The sequence below is a fragment of the Melospiza melodia genome, chromosome 1 (assembly GCF_035770615.1).
Source record: "Melospiza melodia melodia isolate bMelMel2 chromosome 1, bMelMel2.pri, whole genome shotgun sequence".
In the NCBI taxonomy this organism is placed as follows: domain Eukaryota; kingdom Metazoa; phylum Chordata; class Aves; order Passeriformes; family Passerellidae; genus Melospiza; species Melospiza melodia.
In genome coordinates, this window is record NC_086194.1 from 143,692,784 (window position 1) to 143,711,176 (window position 18,393).

Sequence of the window (18,393 nt, forward strand, 5' to 3'; positions counted from 1 at the left end):
TAAATACTTGAGGAAATTTATTGCTTCGTATAGAACAGATAGAATTGCCATTCTTACCTTAAAAATATTAGTTTATGATCTTGAGTATGAAGAATCATATTTCATATTTTTTGGAATAACTGGGCATCTTTTGAATACTCATGAAAAGGTTTTGCTTTTTTTTTTAAGGCTACAGAAACCAAGTTCAAACTACCTTAAGGGCTAAATGAATACCACATGCTGTCTTAGATCCTAACACGTTTTCACTTCTGAAGAATAAACAATAAATGGGAATTAGCCTTAAAATTTATTTTTTTTAAACCCTCTGTCACATAGCTCTCTGTGTTCTTTGAACAAAGGGAATTCAGCGAGTTAGATTTCAAAAGACCTCAAAGAAATGACTTCTCAAAGAAATGGCCAAATAATGTGAAAATTCTCTTTCAGTCTTTGTGTCTGTCTTTGTGTCTGTCTTCCTATATCTCAAAATTACACGATGAGGGATGCTTGTGACACACGTTTTTAAATAAATAGCCAAACTGTTACCTAGAAAGCAGCTGAGGTAATTCTGAACTTTAAGAAATTCTGTAGCATTGCGATCCCAGGTTAAAAGACAAAATCCAGGGAAGTCATAGAAAATATGTCCATCCTTTGTCCAAAAAATCAATTGTTGAATTCAGCAAAACAGTCTTAGAGTCATTTCTTCTTGTCTATAAATTTGTTTTCTTCTCCAAATTGCATAAAATCCCTCTGGGATAGCTAATTTGATGGCTAGTTGAGTTTTGCCCTTTTTAGCAAGAACTCAGTCTTAACTACGAAACTGAAATGGCAAAAGTTTCAGCAAAGATAGAGCATTTTCATATTTGTTTGATATTTTCCCTATTATATTTAATAAATAATGAAAAAATACACATATTAGAGAAAAATATAGGATAATAAAACCTGTTATTCTAAATATTTAACCAGTGAAGATTTAGAAAAATAATTATTATCATCTAAGGAACTCACAGCTGGGACATTGAAAGTCTTATTTACATTCATAGTAACTGGAGTTGGATTAGGAGCAAGAATGAAATACCCACAACTGTGCTTATATATGTTTTGCTATTATATGACTGGACATGCTTTTAATTACCAAACCAGTAAAAGTGAGCAACACTTGACATACTGATAACTGAACTCACCTAGTAACACCAGACATTTGAAAACAATTGACCAGCTGACTGAAGATCTGTCTTTATCACAGAGGGATCATAAAAAACCCCTAAGAAACAGGCATACTCAAAGAATACTATAAACAACACGCCTTAAAATTCAAAGGCTTGAGGACTATCTTCAAATGTCAATTTATTTAGTTTTCTTTTTTAAACCAGCAGTCAGCATTGTGATTTTTAACCATATTTAATTCATGGTTTATCTTATGTATTGCACATATCAGAATATACCCTGCACTTTTAAAAGATTTCTGAGAAGGAGAATGTTGTATTTCAACAGCAGTATGATTTGGCAGATACCAATCCAACAGTGGATATTTCATGTAAAATTTATGCACTTGAATTTTAAAAAAAAGATAAGTAAATACATTGCATAATCACTGAAATTAATTAACCCAACCAGAATTAAATAAAATTAATCAAGTGGTTATATAGACTTTTTGGAGTCAGAATAATAGTACTATTATCTAATTGTGTCTTTACAGATAATGAAGAGATAAATCTGCTTTTTAGGATTACAAATGCGAAATTTCTTTTACATATAAATTTAATAAATCTTTCCAAATATTCGGTTCACTAAAAATAAAATACAAATCAAAGGTAGAGACATGTTCAACATTTGAAATCTGGAAATGGAGCTATAATTTATGTTTGTTAAATGATAGATAACTGACTGAGGACATCTGGTATAATGCACAATAATTTCTAATATAAAACATGAGCTTGTGATGTTGAAAAATCAATACCATGAAAAATCCTCCAGAGTTGAAGAATGTGAGTAGATCATACAGGAACAAAAAGCTGAAGCTGCTAATATACTTGACCAAAAAAAAAAAAAAAAAAGTCTGTTCTTGAAATTGAAAAACTAGACAAGACCTTGCAGTCACTGCATCTGGATGTAATAGCTTCCCAGCAGAAACACAAAGTGGAACTTGCTCAGCTAGAACAGTAGATAACAAAGCTTGAAAGAGACCTTAGAGATGCCAGGAACTTTATTGTCAAAATGATCAGGTATGCTTTTGCTATGAGAATGAGCAAAACAGCACTTTCTTCAGAAATCACATTGCATTTGCCTCATACACATTTGTTATGAATTCTTCGGAAAAAGTACTTTATCATTAATTTTGTAAGTACATATATCTCTGGGTTTTGTCTCTAAATTCAAGATATGTTAGAGTTTGTGATAGCAACACTGACAAAATGCATACTGATAAAAATAAAATGAGTACAGTAACATGACTTCTTCCATTATGTTTGCGGATATTTTTATAACTCTCTTTGCCAATTTTAACTGTAAAACCCATTCATACACATTTTCAGTGTCAGAAATCTATCTTGTCATACTTTTTCTTTGGATGAAATGTACATAGAAGTTTTATTTACTCTTTTCACTTTTCTCTGTGGATGTTTCGTGCACAAAAAATGTTCATAAGATGGAAAGGTTTGGGCTTTATTAATAGCATGATATCTCTCTCAACAAAATGGACAATGAGCAGAAATTATTTCTACTTCTTTGGGAACTTTGCCAAATATATAACTTCAATTGCCAGTGACAGCATTTAAAATACTCTGTTTCTGTTAATATTTTGTTTGGTGTTTTTTTTTTTTTTTTACTAGTATATTCAAAACAATAAAAATTAACAAGCCCTTAATTTTCTATTTGGTTTATGAAAGAGATGTACAACGTAAAAGACATCTGCAGAGAGCTTTGAAATCAACTAATGAGGAACTAGTGCTGATTGTTTAATTTCTAATCTTTTGTTAAACAAAAAGAACAACAAAAGGGAATTAACTTCTGAACAATCTTTCCCCTGTAATTAGAACCTTTTCATTGTTTACCAAATAAAGAGAAAGAAATAGAAACATATTACTGCAGCAGGATATTGTACCCTGTCTATTATATTTTGCACACCTGAAAAAATATGTTAATGCAAATAATTGTTGTCATGTTAGCATCACTGGTTTCAAGCTGTCTGAAACAATTTTACATTCTCAATAAGGAATATTTAACATTTGAACCAAAAACAGTACAGCACGAATAATTAAAGGCTTAAGTTAAATACATAGACAGTCATTTAAATTTAGATCTGCAATAACATTTACTATTATTCTCTAAGGCTTTGACTGTGCTTGACAGAAACAAAGTACTCTGGGATTAATTTCAAGAAATGGTGCCAACTGTGCGCAATTTGCTGTAATTAAGACATGAAAGAGTACTAAATATTCAGATTAAAAGAAGCATGATGGAGCATGATAGAGAATCAAGGTGTGGCATCAAGCCAAAAAAGCACAGTCAGTCATGAATGCTCAGTAGTGATTGATATGAAACTTATACCTACAAACTTGTAATATGTACTTCACAACTGTGCTGATAAAAATTAAAATCAGTGCACTCTGCTTTAAGGAAAAGGGTTCTTCTAAATCCAAAGTCCAAAGTGTATGTAACGTTTTTAAACAATAACAAAACAGAGCCCAATAATGTTTATTTTTACACCAACAAGATGCTTAAACAATGAAATAGGGGGAAAAAAGTTAGCATGGTAGTTTTTTTCCTTTGGGATATCCCTATGCTTTGGGATATCCCTATGGCTACATCAACCTACAGCATTCACCAGAGTGGCAAATGAAAGAGGTCTGTAGCAGTTGGAACCAAGAGATTAAGTACCCCCCTCCTTTTTTTTATTCATCAAACATTTTCCCTTTTTCTTTAAAGAAAAAGTATTCATTTAGATCAAACTGCATTTCCCATTTTTCTCTCAGAATTAGATGGAATATTTCTTCTTGCCTTTGAACTTATAAGTATTGATTAATGATGTATTTATTGTAATACTGAATCTTTTCTTCAACAGACTTTTCTAAATTAAAGTCCTTGTAACTTTTTGATCCTGGAGGAGATGTGGGTACTTGACCCAATTGCTAATGAGGTGCTGTATAATCTCATGTATCCTATAGCTCAAAATAGCAGGATGCAGTATAAAAAGTACATCATGAAAGGCCCTCTTGGAATGCCTTTTGTCTTCACAGGCAATACGCAAAAGAGATGACCTTCTGAGAGAGTCGGAAGCCGATTTCCTGCGGGCAAGGGAAGGTATCAAAGCAAAAGTGGCTGAGGTGGAGCACCTTGACAGTGTGGTCAAGAAACTGAAAGCCAGTATCCAGGACACACAGAAAGAAAAGAATCAGACAGAGACAGCAACCACCATACTGAGAACTGAGATTCAGCAGCTAAATCAGTAACTGCAGGGTGTGCATAAGCAGTGCAGAAAGACAGGTAATAATGTACAAAAATATTAATATTACAGAAATATGAATTTTGTACAGTCTAATGGAATAGAATTTTCAATATGGGCATATGATTGTCGCAATCAAATGAATATAAAAGGTTCCCTGTTCAGCTCTAGGGTAAATTTACAGATACAGACTGTGACTTCATCCAAACAAAATAAACACAACCGGTTCTTTTTTCAGTAGTTCTATTTCTGTCCTATAATCCTTGTATTGATTTGGTGAAACATCTATTTCTGTGCCAGAACACCTGTTCAGTCATTGGCAAAGCAAAATGCAATTTAAACCTAACAAGTTTGACATAATTCCAAATATTTTAGCTGACTTTTAAAGCTGGTATGATTAATCCCTGTATAGATAAGTTAACGGCTTTAGCAATAGTGCATTGATGCATGTGGTATTTTTTTTAGGCGAGCAGTTTACAAAAAGCAAAACAAGATGGAAAAACAAGGAATCATTTCATTATGGGCAATAAACTGCTTTAAAAATTTTTGGTTGATACTTTTGGTTTTCACAGTAACGTGTGCTAGAACTAGTTTTCAAAATAAGCAAATGCAACAAGGAAATTGCATTATTAATATTTTGAAGTCACAGTATAGTAGAGCTTGAAATATACTACTTTTACCAAATAAAATATTAATGAAGTCATTTGGAACATAATAGACAGCCTGTGTCAACCCCTTAATTTTCTCTTCCACTATTCACAACATTGCCAGATACGTGTTTCTGGATAAAACCCCCTAGAGGTCTGCTGCAAATTCTTTTTCAATACAACCAGATCATTGCAGATAATTGTATTACACAGGGTATTGATCCAAAATCGTTGTGCACCGGAAACATCTGAAAAAACATGATTATAGCTTTCTGGTTATTGTTCGTACATCATATAAGCAGGCTTTTGTGTGAATCACCTGTAAGAAAGGCAAGGTGGAAACATCAGAGAAATTACCTCTTTACAAGAATCTATTGATCACTTTAAATCAAAGAAGTATGTTTGACATAAGATTACCTGCCAGTTTGAACATTAGGTACACTATGTTATAGCCTGGGGCAGTTGTAAGTCTGACAAAGGGATTGTAAATAAAGCATGCAGCTGCTAGCGCCTCTGGCTTGGGATCAACCAAGGCTCAAGTCCAAGGCATAGGTAAACTTAAAATAATTTAACCCTTTTTTACCAGGACACATTGTGAGTTAAACCTGATTATTAAAAGTAGTGATTAAATCACCTCGTGTATGTTTAAATAGCTATGCAATTACAAAAAATATGTTGGTGGATCGGTTTACAAATCAAAGAAGATATAAATAATATAAATTTGGGAAGATTATTCTGTCTCCACACAACAGATCACAGCTCTAAACTACTTCTAAGAACTTCTAAAGCATTGTTAAGGATCTGATTCAGGATAATACTTACAGCGCTATTTCACAAAATTGACAAGAACTTAAATTTTAATATTCAAATAAACCTCATTTTTGATATAAAGGAGTGTCTTCTGGAAAAACAATTAAACAGATCAACAACTGGGAAACTTTTAATGGCAGAGGTTTACATTACATGTGAAATATTTACCCTTCTTTTGATTTCAAAACCCAATCGAATACTTGGAGCCCACAGATAAATAAGGTTACTCAAATAAGTAGCTATATTATTTCCAGAGAGACAATCTACCACACTAAAGTTATTAAAAATATATATTACAAAAATGAGTCCAAAATGCACATAAAATATATTTTTTCTACATATTATAATTCTTATTGAATGATGACAGCTTATGTTTGACTTTACTAGCTCTGCTCATTTTTAGATATGAAAGTAAAGTTGGTTATACGTTGTTTTTTAAGCTGTACGTTTTTTTAAACAAGTGTTGACACTAATAACAGTTTAACTCATTAGTTCACAAAGATTCATATTTGCTTGATATTCAGTAAGGATGAACTCTGGGTGATATCTACTGCTTGTTAAACGTTTAGTTGTTAATGTTAGCTGTGTACCTTTCTGAGGCAAAAATTTAAATGTAAACAGTTCATATACAGTACTTTTACTCATGGAAATGGTGACTGTTGCTGTGTTTTGTGAGAAGCCAGGTTATGTTACTGTCAATTAGAAAAGAACAAAGCAATTTCTTCTATAAGGAAATTGATCTTCTGAATATTCTGAATTCATAAAGGAAGATATGATAGCTGAATTTAGATCCTGTGCATATGGTGAATGTTGTCAGACATTAAAGACAATAAATGCAGAATCATGTTAACAGAGCACAAATGCTTTTCTTTAAGCGATTCTTTCAATCTAAACCTGGAAAATACTGTTTTCTGACTTCATTAAAGTCGAGTGTATTTTCACTCTTTAATATTATATTATGGGACATTAAAAACAGGGATTTTAATCTATGATCACATAAATGCCTCTTTTATTGTACTTATTGAACTGCTATCACTAACAGATTAATAATTTCTTATATTTTTCTGGTGTCAAATTTCAAAATAATTTGAATACTGCAGAATAAAGGAACTGTGTGCTATAAAATGCTTGTTGTGAAGCACTTGCTTTAAGGCTTAGTTTTATTCCACAATATCCTAGAACTGTGCACTACATGTGTCTATATGTCTAAAGCCATATATTTATGAAAGAGTATAAAAACAAATACATGTGTGTGGATTTGTCTGTGCAGGAACACATACACCTGCACACTAACACAGATTCATGTGTGCACATACTAAGGGCTAAATATTTAAATTAAAGCCTATGTACATATATCTTTTAGGAAAATGGTCAACAAAGAACAAAGGAAAAATGTCTTTGTCTTAAATCACTTATTTTTCTGAGAGCTGGCAGTGAACGGCTGTGATTCTTTTGGTCTAAGGAAAGATTGCCATCTATTGGATGACCTTGGAAAAGAACGGGTTTTTACTATGCATGGGCTCTGTAATTCATGAAAAAATATAATGCAATTGAAGACTTCAAGATTAAATTGTGCATGTTACTATTGTTAAATGGTATAAAAGCTGCTTTATTTTCAAAACTGTGATTTTGAATTCTAGATTGACTTATACTGCAAAATACAAAGGCAATAGGTGTTTGCTTCAGAAGGAATGAAATCCTGGATGTGCATGTATACAGTAAGCTCTGATAGCAGTTTAAATGTTTGCAGAATATTGAATCCAAGTTTCTTTATTTAAGTTTACTGTAATACAATGAAAGAGACTTAAGACAGCTCTTAATACATTTATAACATATTTTCCTCTCAAGATTTGGGAACCGAATGATGCTCTTCTCCTGAAAACAGTATTTGCCCAGCTCTTACCGAGGGTTGCACTGCATTGCATTTAAAACAAAAATATTGCTCTGCTTGAGCTTAAAATGCAAAGCTTTCTTTTTTTTCTTTTTTTTTTTTTTTTAACTTACAGGCAAAGAACTTGCCAGTCAAGATGAAAAACTTCTTCTAATGGAATCCAGCTTGAAAGCAACTCAAGAGCAGCTAAGTGAGCAAATAGCAGAAACAGTTCGCCAAGAACAGAACAGTAGAAAATCACAGACGGAGAACTGAAAACCTTGAGAAAACATATTCTAACTTCTGAAGAAGAAATTAGTGATTACAAGTGAGTTACTTATTTTTTTGGTATTTGAGAAACAAAAGACATTAAAGTCAGCAGTAAATTCTTTTAATATGCACTGTATTAATTGTTTCTCTCAGGTACGATGCAGTGTAAATATGTTCTGTAACTCTATTGAATAAACTATGAAATCTAAATGATTGATTAATGTGTATTTTAAAATATGACCTGCACTTAAAAAATTGAACGTTGAAAAGTACTATTAGTAGGAGTCTGGTTTATTTTTAAAATTAATATTCTGTAGCGTTGAAGTAGAATAGTGTGTGTAATTGTTTATTACCTCTCTGTTAATGGTATTCTCATCTTCCTCTTTTTAGAGACCAAAGGTTACATATGGGTCTTATTGTCTTTCCTTTTTTTTTTGTTAGAGAAGCTGCCTCTAAGCAAGAGGCTACCAAATTAAAGAAAATTTGATGTTTGAACTTTTAGTCACAATAGCAAGGCATATATAAAGTTTTTAACATAAAGGAAAAAATACAAACAGTATACTTTAAAAGAATTTACACTGAAAAAAGTACTTTTGTTCTAACCAGTCAAATTTACTATCTATTAGATTGAAGGCTAGCTCTTCAGATTTTATCAAAAAGTAACAATGTTCAAAAATTAGATTTTATAATTTAGTTTAATATAAACTATATTTTACATTGAGCCAAAAAGTTATTCATTTTTAGAGTTCTTGAGATTCAGACTATGCTAAAAATTACTCTCTTAGCTGGTGCTTTTTTCATGCAGTCATTCTCTTCTTATTAAAGTTATGTTGCATTAAGCAATCCCTATATACAGACTGAATTTCAAGCCATTTCATAATATCATAGTGCATGATGAACACTTTATACTAGATAATTTGGCTGCAGAAAGAAAGTCTGTTCATTTGGAGGTGGATTGAACATTTAGAGCTAAATGTTTTATCTCAGATGTTTAGTAAGCATAAAATATTACCTCAGCAAATGTTTTCTGGGGAAGACTTGCTAAATTCAGATGCAACAAACATCACATATCTAAAGCAAAATATTATATATGCTTAGCCTAAATGACTTTTAGACTGGAACTTTATCCGTTCTTCAGCTCAAATATTTTAAGTTAATATTTATGCTGAGGACTGGGAAAAGCTTCATGGAAGAAACACTGTCTTCAGTTATGTGTCTTAATTTCTTTAAATAAAATAGCTTGGTGGTTTTCAACCTGTAGTTATATCTCTAAAGTCATTACTAGTACTTCTCTGGGGGAAAACACTGTCACTGATTTACTTTCCTAACACAGCTTGAATCTTTTGCAATAGTGGGTTTTCTTAACTATTTGAAGTTATTCCTCAGTTTACAAAATGCCATGTTATGCCTAATCTTGTAGATAGTTCTCTGTAAATAAAAAGGATACAAACTTCTAGGAATACTGATTGTGGTAACTTGGTGTGGGATGGGGGGGAAGGAGGAGGGAAGTGGAATTGAAACTCCCAGCTGTAGCTGATTGATTGTGTCATGAAATATAGCTTTTGAGAGAGCAGGAATTTTGCAAAAGTTCACTGAAATGAGCTTCACTAAGGTTGAAATAGAAGGCCAAATGATAATCATTAAAAGATTTTTCAGAAGGACTTTTTATTAGATTTTTTATACCTTATATGAACACACAAAACTTGAATGAAACTCTTCACATGCAAAAATTATTATCAAACTGACCTTTGTGCTCTTGTATTTTTCACACTTGTTCAGTGGCTTTGGAAGTTTGTTAATGCAGTGCATAAACATCATAAACTTTGATTAAGGAAAACCTTTACTTAGCTCTATAGATTATCAAAACTATTTTTATTTAATCTTATGTAAAATTTTGAATTTATTTCTGATACCATTGCTTTTTAAAAGTACTCTGATGCATTGCTTCAGGATTACAGTAACCAAATTATTTGCTGAATCTGAAAAATTAAAACTGCAAATTCAAAACAATAGGTTTAGTAAAGTGGACCTGATAAATCTAAGAAATTAACAACAAAGTAATTTAAATATTGACATTTCCTTTTAAAACAACATGCTATGTACCTGAAAACAGTAATGCTGTGCCAGCCAGTATCTGCTCTGTTCTGTTCTTTGGGAAACAGAAAGAAAAATGGATCTCTGTCCCCTGGGTATTTGGGACAGGGAATGTCATGAGGGTTATATTTAGTCACTAGGAAGGGTACTGCATGTGTCATAAAGTAGCATCCCTTTGGTGCTGACTTATTCAAAGTCATACAGTCCTGGACTTTTCTTACCTTCCTCCTTAGTGAATTTGACAAATGCAGCTGGTATCAGGGTGAGAGCACAGGACCATACAAAGAAAAATACAGCACAGCATAAATTGGTCACTTAAAACTACCCTGAGTCCTGAGATTCTGCTATAGCTGTTGTGAGGCCTTTGAGAGGAAAGGTTCATTTCTGTATGCTTTTATTTCCTTGTTGTGCAGTCCTTGTTCTAAGTTATTTTTTCATGGAAGTGGTGAAAAAAGGAAATGATTGACTAGGATTTAAAAACAATAAGCAACCCTTATATTCATTAATTAACCAGAACAAAAATATTTATTTTTAAAACAGGCAAACCCATTTTCTGCTAATTTCACAGGGTGCCCCCAATACACTTATTTCATAGGGAAGCAACTAAAAGTTTTTAGAAGTCACAGGCTTTGTTTGCTGCATACTTATCCTGGATGAAATAGACCTGAGGAAACCACAACCCCAGTCCCACTCCCCAGCCCTCCACCCTGCTTGCCTCCCCCCAGTATAAGCCTGTTACACCTGAAAGATTTGTTCGGAATGTCCAGTGGGAACCTGGAAATCGTAATAATTTGTAGTATCGATTGTGTGAAGCTATGCAGCTGGGGCCTCTAGTGAATAGACAGGAATAGACATTTTATTGATTAACTTTTACAGTCATATTTTCAGGACTCTGCTGCAACATAATTTTCACTTCCCAGCTTTGTGCTGCTGCATCATGAAACTTGGATTCTTCTCTCTTAACATTTACCCACCTGAGAGAAACAGTACAGACTTGTCTTTTTTTAGCTGTGCTCCGCAGTAATGCGTAATATTTGGTGTAGTGAATTCTTTTAAATTTCCCCTCTGCTGTCACAATAAAATGAAAAATCTTCACAAGTGATGTTAGTAAGTATTGAACAAGTTGCACATCCTCTCTTAACCCCACAATAGATGCTATTTGTAATATCTTCTCATAATTCTATTTCTCCTTTCATTTTCATTCTTATGTTTTAAATGGATAAGTTTCTGGCAAAAGCAACCCTCCTCTTTACATCTACAAATTCCAGAACTGCTTAAAAGGAAAACCAGAGCAGCCCCATAATAAAATCTATGCTTTTATTAGTTAGTGAAATTTTAAAAGAGGAAGACAAAATGTTCACTTGAAAATCTGAAAGGAATTATCAGAAAAATCTGATTCATTTTCAGGAGTGACATACTGCATTAACCAAAATTGCTTATAAGATTACTGAGAGGACCGGATTTCAGTACAGTTGCTAATAATTTTTTAAAAAATGTGTATATGTACTGAAGTTTTATACAAGCAAATCTCAAAAAACTTTTTTTTCCCAATTCTGGTGCTATTAATTACCAGAAAAGAACAAAAATGGCATTGTGCCATTGTGAAAAGAACTGTTGCATATTTGCTGGTTTCTTTAGTACGGGTTACTTTGTACATTAGATTCCTAAGCCATTTCTATTTCATGCACTTAGAAAATTATCAGTGAAAGTCCTCATCCCTTTTATTCATTTAGTGGCTGTTTATTTTTAGTTATTTTATGCACTTTCATGTGAACCATGTTTTTGACATAAGTTTAATAATGCCTTGTAGGCTAAATATTCACCACCCCAACATCACTGGTCTTTATATGATTTAAATGCCTGTCATCTCACTACTTTCGCTATTCTTTGTCGCTATTAACATCTTTTAATTATAACAATGCTTAAGATATTCGTGGTCATGTTTCCTTTTGTCCTTCCCCTCTCATCAGAGACATGATGATGTGCACCATATGGAGCTGCAACTGAGGCAGAAGATCTTCCATCCGTCACAAAAGGTTCATTTTGTTTATTATTGCCAAACTTATGACTGAATAATTCCTATTTTGTTTCAAAGAATCAGGAAAAGTGTGGAGGACTTAAAGGTAAGAATAACAACATCAAAGAAAGAGGATAAGTAGCAATTTTCTCAAGACCTCAGTGTCCTCTGGTCCTAGAAAAAGTAGAATTAGTCTCAATCCAGTGAAGAACTAGAAAATTTGAAGTGTGTAAGTTTCTTCCTATGCATGGAAAATTAATGTATTATTTAGCAAACTGATTAATAGCAGTATCAGATTTTAATCACATTCTAGGCTCCAATATTTCAAACATATGTGAATGCAAGTCACAGTTTCACAGTTTTGTGAAACCAATTACCCTATAAACATGTGAAAAGCTGTTCAGAAGTTTGCAAGATTGAAGATGAAAACTTTTCCAAGGATCACATATGATTTTGTTTTGTAGTTGTGATGTTGTATTATAAAAGTATTGAATTATGATGTAAGGATTACAGGAAATCTTCAAAATATCTGACTGTATTTTAATTTAGGTTAATTTAATAGAAATCCAAATTAGTGTTTGTGTGTATGATTTAGTTAAAGAACAGGGAAATGGTATTCCCTCTTCTGAACATTTGTGGAGATATTAAATAAGATTAGAGTAGTATTTCAGTAAGTTTTATGTGTTCTAGGTAGATAATCCCCTAAATGCTTAGGACTCTGTGCATATCATGTTAACTGAATTTCTAGATTTTCTATATAGTTTCTTTTTTCCTTTCTATTTTGATATATCCATGCTAAGGCTTCTTACAGTTGTGGTAACCTTTTCATTACGAATTAGGCAAGGCGAATTTAAAAACTTTTAAGAAGTAAAAAACTTGAAATGTTTTAAATGTTTATTAAATAAATTAGATGCAAAATATAACAAAATGTTTCTTAAAGCATTTTTTTACACTGCACAAATTCAGGACTAATTATAGTTCCCAGTTTTAATCAGGCAATTCTAAGGTTTATTGTGACATAGCTGAAGGCTGCTTGACTCAATTACTTTATCTTTTTCTCTAAGAGAAATTGCAAATCTGAAGTATTTTAATAAGCTTGTGCCATTTATTTTGATTTTTAATTTCTAACTATTAATGGAAAAAGTAAGACATTAAGTAAATAAAAATTTTTGTTTATTGACTTTGAAATTATCTATGGTACAAATATTAAAAAAAAAACAAAAACAAACAAACAAAAAAAAACAACCAAAAACCCCCCAAAAACCTATTATCTGTTCAAGAATAGGATATGATCCTGCACATTTGAGTCCTCCCAGACACTATAGTTATGACTGAGAAAAGCTGAATTGATTGCAATGGAAATCTACCTGACAGTAAGTATTTGCAGTGGCAGACAAAATTATTTAAGAAAAGAGAATATAAAATTAAGAAAGACAGATGGACTCATAAGAGTGAAATACAAATAGTCTGAATCAGGATTGATTTCAACATAATGTGGTGGAGGAATCCCCACTTATTGATCAACTTTAAAGCCCATGCACAGCACTTAAAAAGATAAAGTAAGCAAGGTCAGATAATCAAAGCATTTAAATAGTAAAAACAGCAACTGCCACTGTAGACTGCTAAAATAAATCCATAATACAAATTGCTTTAGCAAAAAGTAGATGAGCAGCTGATCTTCCTATTGAACTTTTATACTGTTCAGTGACCACACTGGGGAGAGGATTGGAAGAAATGCCTTGAAGATCAATATTGAGTGAGAGGTAGCAGGGATTCATTCTGAACATGAAAGAATTACGAGTATGAGAGTAGAAATCCTGAGGAAATGTCATCAAGGAAGGACCGATCTTTTAAAATATCACACATTTTATATGAGCATAGTATGATTTGATATCCTGTTATGATCTTTGAGCATTCAAAGCTTATTAAAACAGAAATTTACTTATTGAAAAAAACAAAAATACGACTAATGATTTTAATGAAATTAGTTCTAAGAATTCAGTAACCTCTGTCTTCAAAACTAGGGGAATTTTAATATTCTTAATTAGTATGGTATTCAGTTGAGGCTGCTACTTTCCAGCCATATGTATTTCAAGTTTTTGCTAAATAGGAATAATGAACCAGAATATTGTATTTGCTATCTTTTTTTGATATTTTTATTTTTTTCAAAGATCAACATGCACCTTTAATTAACATGTTTAATGTAAGTGCTATTCCTTCAGATCTATTTGAAATACTATTTTTGCAGACGTTTTAATTATTCTGTGGAAAATACAATGCAACTGCTTCAAATTTCAGTTTTTCCTAAACTTATATGGGATTTTCATTTTAAAATAGGTGTTAAAATATCTTTCATTTATACATTATTTTTTCAGCACAATTCAAAGAGTATTTGTGAGAAAGAAATACCAGAGGTGGAAGTATTACAGTAGCTCATTGTTTCAAATATGTTGTTTTCATTCACTGTTTTATTACATAATTGTATGAGAAACACTGCATTTTCATAGATATATTATCCCCTTAAAATGAAGAATCCTTCTTTTTTCTTTATTTTTGACTGTGATCTTCCTTTACTTGCAGGCTCATTATCCCACCTGTAAAAATGGGATATTTTTGGAAATTAATTTTTGGAAATTAATAATCCAAGTATTTGTATTTTAATCAATAAAAAAAGGAACACTAAAACTAGAGTGTTTCAAGGATATAGAAAATATATTAAAAAAAAAAAAAAAGTAAAGTGAGCATTTGTTTTCTCTTAGAAGGTCTTTTTTGACAAAATACTTTAGAGTAACTGATTCCCAAAATCATGAAGTTTGTTCGCTATGGTAACTGTACCATGCACCTTCTTGTAATGCATAATTATTTACAAGCACTATTGGCTCAATTTTGCTGTATGAATTGCTGATTACAGCAATTTCAATGGTAAAATTGTGAAAAACCATATTCATAGCTGTCAAAGAAAGGTCAGCTTATTTGCATTCATTAGGAACTTGGAGGGCCATACCACACGCTTTTCCTCTGGGATTCTTACAGTTATTGATTTGTATACAGCTGCAGGAAAAATTAGTTGGAATTATATTTCACTTACCACTGGAGGCTGTATATTAATAACAGTGGAGTTCTACATGAAAAAAATAGAACCAGCAAATTAAATAATTGTCATTTTTAAAAACTAAAATTGTTATATTTAACTTGTTAAAAATAATCTCTTTTGAATAGCTGGAGGAAATCTTTTAGTGAACTTTTGTTAATACTCACAGTATTTTTATTTGCACAAATTGCATAGGCACTTTTATTAATGTGACATAAAATATTCAAAACTTTGTATTTAGTAGTGGTCTTTACAGATGCTTGTAAACCAAGACAATATGCTTAGCCTTCCTTATATAGTGAATTTTTCTTTTATACCTGTATAATTACTATCCTCAAAATTTAAAATATAAATAATCCTGTCTTAAAAAAATCTTATATTTGTTCTCTTGGCATTAAAGACCCTTCAATATCAAGAGCTGTGTGAAATCATAAGGAAATATTATCACCATCCTTGACTGGTATCTTTTGGTATAAAAAACTATGGTTAATGTCTTCAAAAATGTCTACAGGGGTAACATACCAACAATGTGAGGTCAGGTAAAGCACATTGTCAAACTGTTACAAACCTTTGTCTAAACGGAGAGAACTTCAGATTTAAAGATAGCAATGATGATCAGGTGGTATGCATTTGAAACCTTGTTTGTATTACATTGATAAATACTGTACATGATTAGTGCATATTTCTGTGAACTTTTAACACTTTAAATGGATTAGAATGTCTTATTTTGATCATATCCATATTGTTCATTAAGATAAGATTAGGTCCTTAAAAAATGTTTGGCTTGTTTCCATTACACTCAAAAATGTTTAAAGTAGAAAATATAGAATACAGTTTTCCATAGTGTGCATATATAACACATGTTTGAGATTAATCAAATCATGGTCACCTCTAATTAACAGCAGGGAGCAATTCCAACATGGGACAGGGCCAGATGACTAAGAAATGAAGCATATATTTAAAAGATGCTGCATACTAAGAAAAGAAAAATAGGTTATGACTTATGACTTAAAAATACTGCAAAGTTTTAAACCTGTGGTTCTGTGCATGTGGTTTAAACATTTTATTTTGCCTTTCTTTTTAGCTGAGCCAGAAATTTTCATAACCCTACAATTTTGTAGGTAAACACAGTTTTCTTTCAAAGTTAATTTTTTTGCCTTATTCATAATTAATAGATTTTAAAAAACCCCTGAACATTGCAACTTCAGATGAGCAGCTTTTTATTTTCAAATTTTTATTTTCTAAAAATGCCTGATATGTATACCAAAATTCTCTGATTTACCATGACATTTGCTTAACACCACAGGAAAAGCAGTGATCAAGGACATACATTGAAATAAGTTGAATCTTTCCTCCTATTTTTATTTGGGTTGTTTGTTTGTTTGTTTGTTTGTTTTAAATAGGAAGTTTTATAGCTGATCAAGAAGAAAACTCTAGGAAAAGAAATGTCATTGAGTGATGAAGACAACTGGAGACCTAGACACTTTCCTGTCCTTCAGACACAATGAAGATACTAACTCTAAATTTTCTGAATATCCAGTGTGAGATGCTGCTGTCTGATCTGTAGCAAACTGAACTTTGCTAAGAATTACTGTAGCCAATGTTAATTTGCTTTGAACAGTTAAAAGTCCTTGCAGGTAAGAATTAAGAAGAGACATGAGAAAACAATGTTCACTTGTGTGCTGTCTCTGACTGGGAGTTTGTGCCAAGGTCATTCTCATTGCATTTAGGACAATAGCTCCTGAGCACATGCAAGCTTTTCTGTCTCTGAGTGATTCAATAACTGCTAAACTTGCCTATGAGAAGGGGAAAGCTCTACAAGAAAGTCTGGAGACCAATTCCTTTTAGATCAACATGGAATAATGTTAGTTCAAATGGTTAGTTCAAAATAAAAGAGAAATTATTCTCTGTTGTCGTATATCCCAAATGAGAGCTCTGATAGAAAGCATTTCACAATTTATTTTTGCTTAATGTGAGGCTCCTTATCTTCTTTTAGCCCATTTTCCCAAATCCTTTTACTTCAGCTGCCTATGCATAAAATGATAATAGAGATGTATTCTCATATAATGGATGCTGATATTTATGAAGCACTCAGACACCATTGGGTTTAAAATCAGGGGCTTTATTTATGTTGTCTTTTTTGTTGTGTCACAATGTGAGCTGTGTTTCTCACTTTAAGTCACGTAAGCTGCTGTATAGAGACATTAGCTGTAGGCTGCAGATTCATAATTTGCCATTGAATGGACTAGAATTTCGTTCCAGGGTCTTGTTTTGGACTTAATTATTTTGTGCAGTGCCCATGATTTTTAAAAATAATTACATGAGTATTAATTTGTAGGTTTTGGAGACTCAGATAAAGTGAAAGATATTTTTTCATCCATATCAGCACTTGAATATTGTACTTTATACACTAAAAGATAAATTAAAAGAAATCAAAATGTTTAAGTATTTATCCGCTAATTGTTAAAAGATATCATGCAAATTGGGTGTTTAAAGGAAGGCATATTATCAAATTATAAATCTAAAAACATGTAAATATACTTACATATGTTAGACAGACATTATTACACTTGACAACATTAATTCTGATATATTTGGAATGATGAATATTTGAATTTGCCACACTAATGTTTTTTTAAAGTAAAATCAGCATCAGAGCCTGCTTCCAAGTCAAAGAGAATTCAAGAGGCACTGAACTTAAAAGTAAAATCGGATTCACCTCTTTTATATGGATATTTTTCAGAAGGAACACCGTGAAGGGGTTCCTTGCTCGGTGTGCTGTATTTTCTGACTCAATCAGTTCAGACTAAGATTTGGCAGTAGTTTCTCTAGCAGGGAAGCCACAAGGTATCCAAAAACCCCCAGGATAAGTAAGGGCCATAGCACAGCACTGACTTTAGGAGACAAGAACTTTTCAGCAGAATGGATGTAGAACTTAGATGATAGTGCACTCTCTCTCCATGCACATTATTTCATGTATTTATTTGTTAATATTTTCCTTAGAAATATAGATAAAATTTTCATTTACACGTTTCAAGATAATTTGGCCTTGAGCAAAAACCCAGCAAGACAAATTTCAATCCAAATAGATGAAGCTGAGCAAAGCTCTAGGAAACTCAAAACCATGTCCAATAATGGAAAATTTTGTGGTAGGTGGAAGAATGATAGACAACT

At 32.1% G+C, this 18,393-nt stretch overlaps 1 long non-coding RNA gene across 1 annotated transcript; it reads left to right on the plus strand.

Annotated features, from left to right (window-relative positions):
• The first annotated feature begins 4,227 nt into the window (after positions 1–4,227).
• Positions 4,228–12,167, plus strand: LOC134430442 (uncharacterized). The gene is made up of 3 exons (XR_010030820.1): positions 4,228–4,461; positions 7,884–8,075; positions 12,082–12,167. It is a non-coding gene; the product is annotated as an uncharacterized LOC134430442 (long non-coding RNA).
• Positions 12,168–18,393: the final 6,226 nt, after the last annotated feature.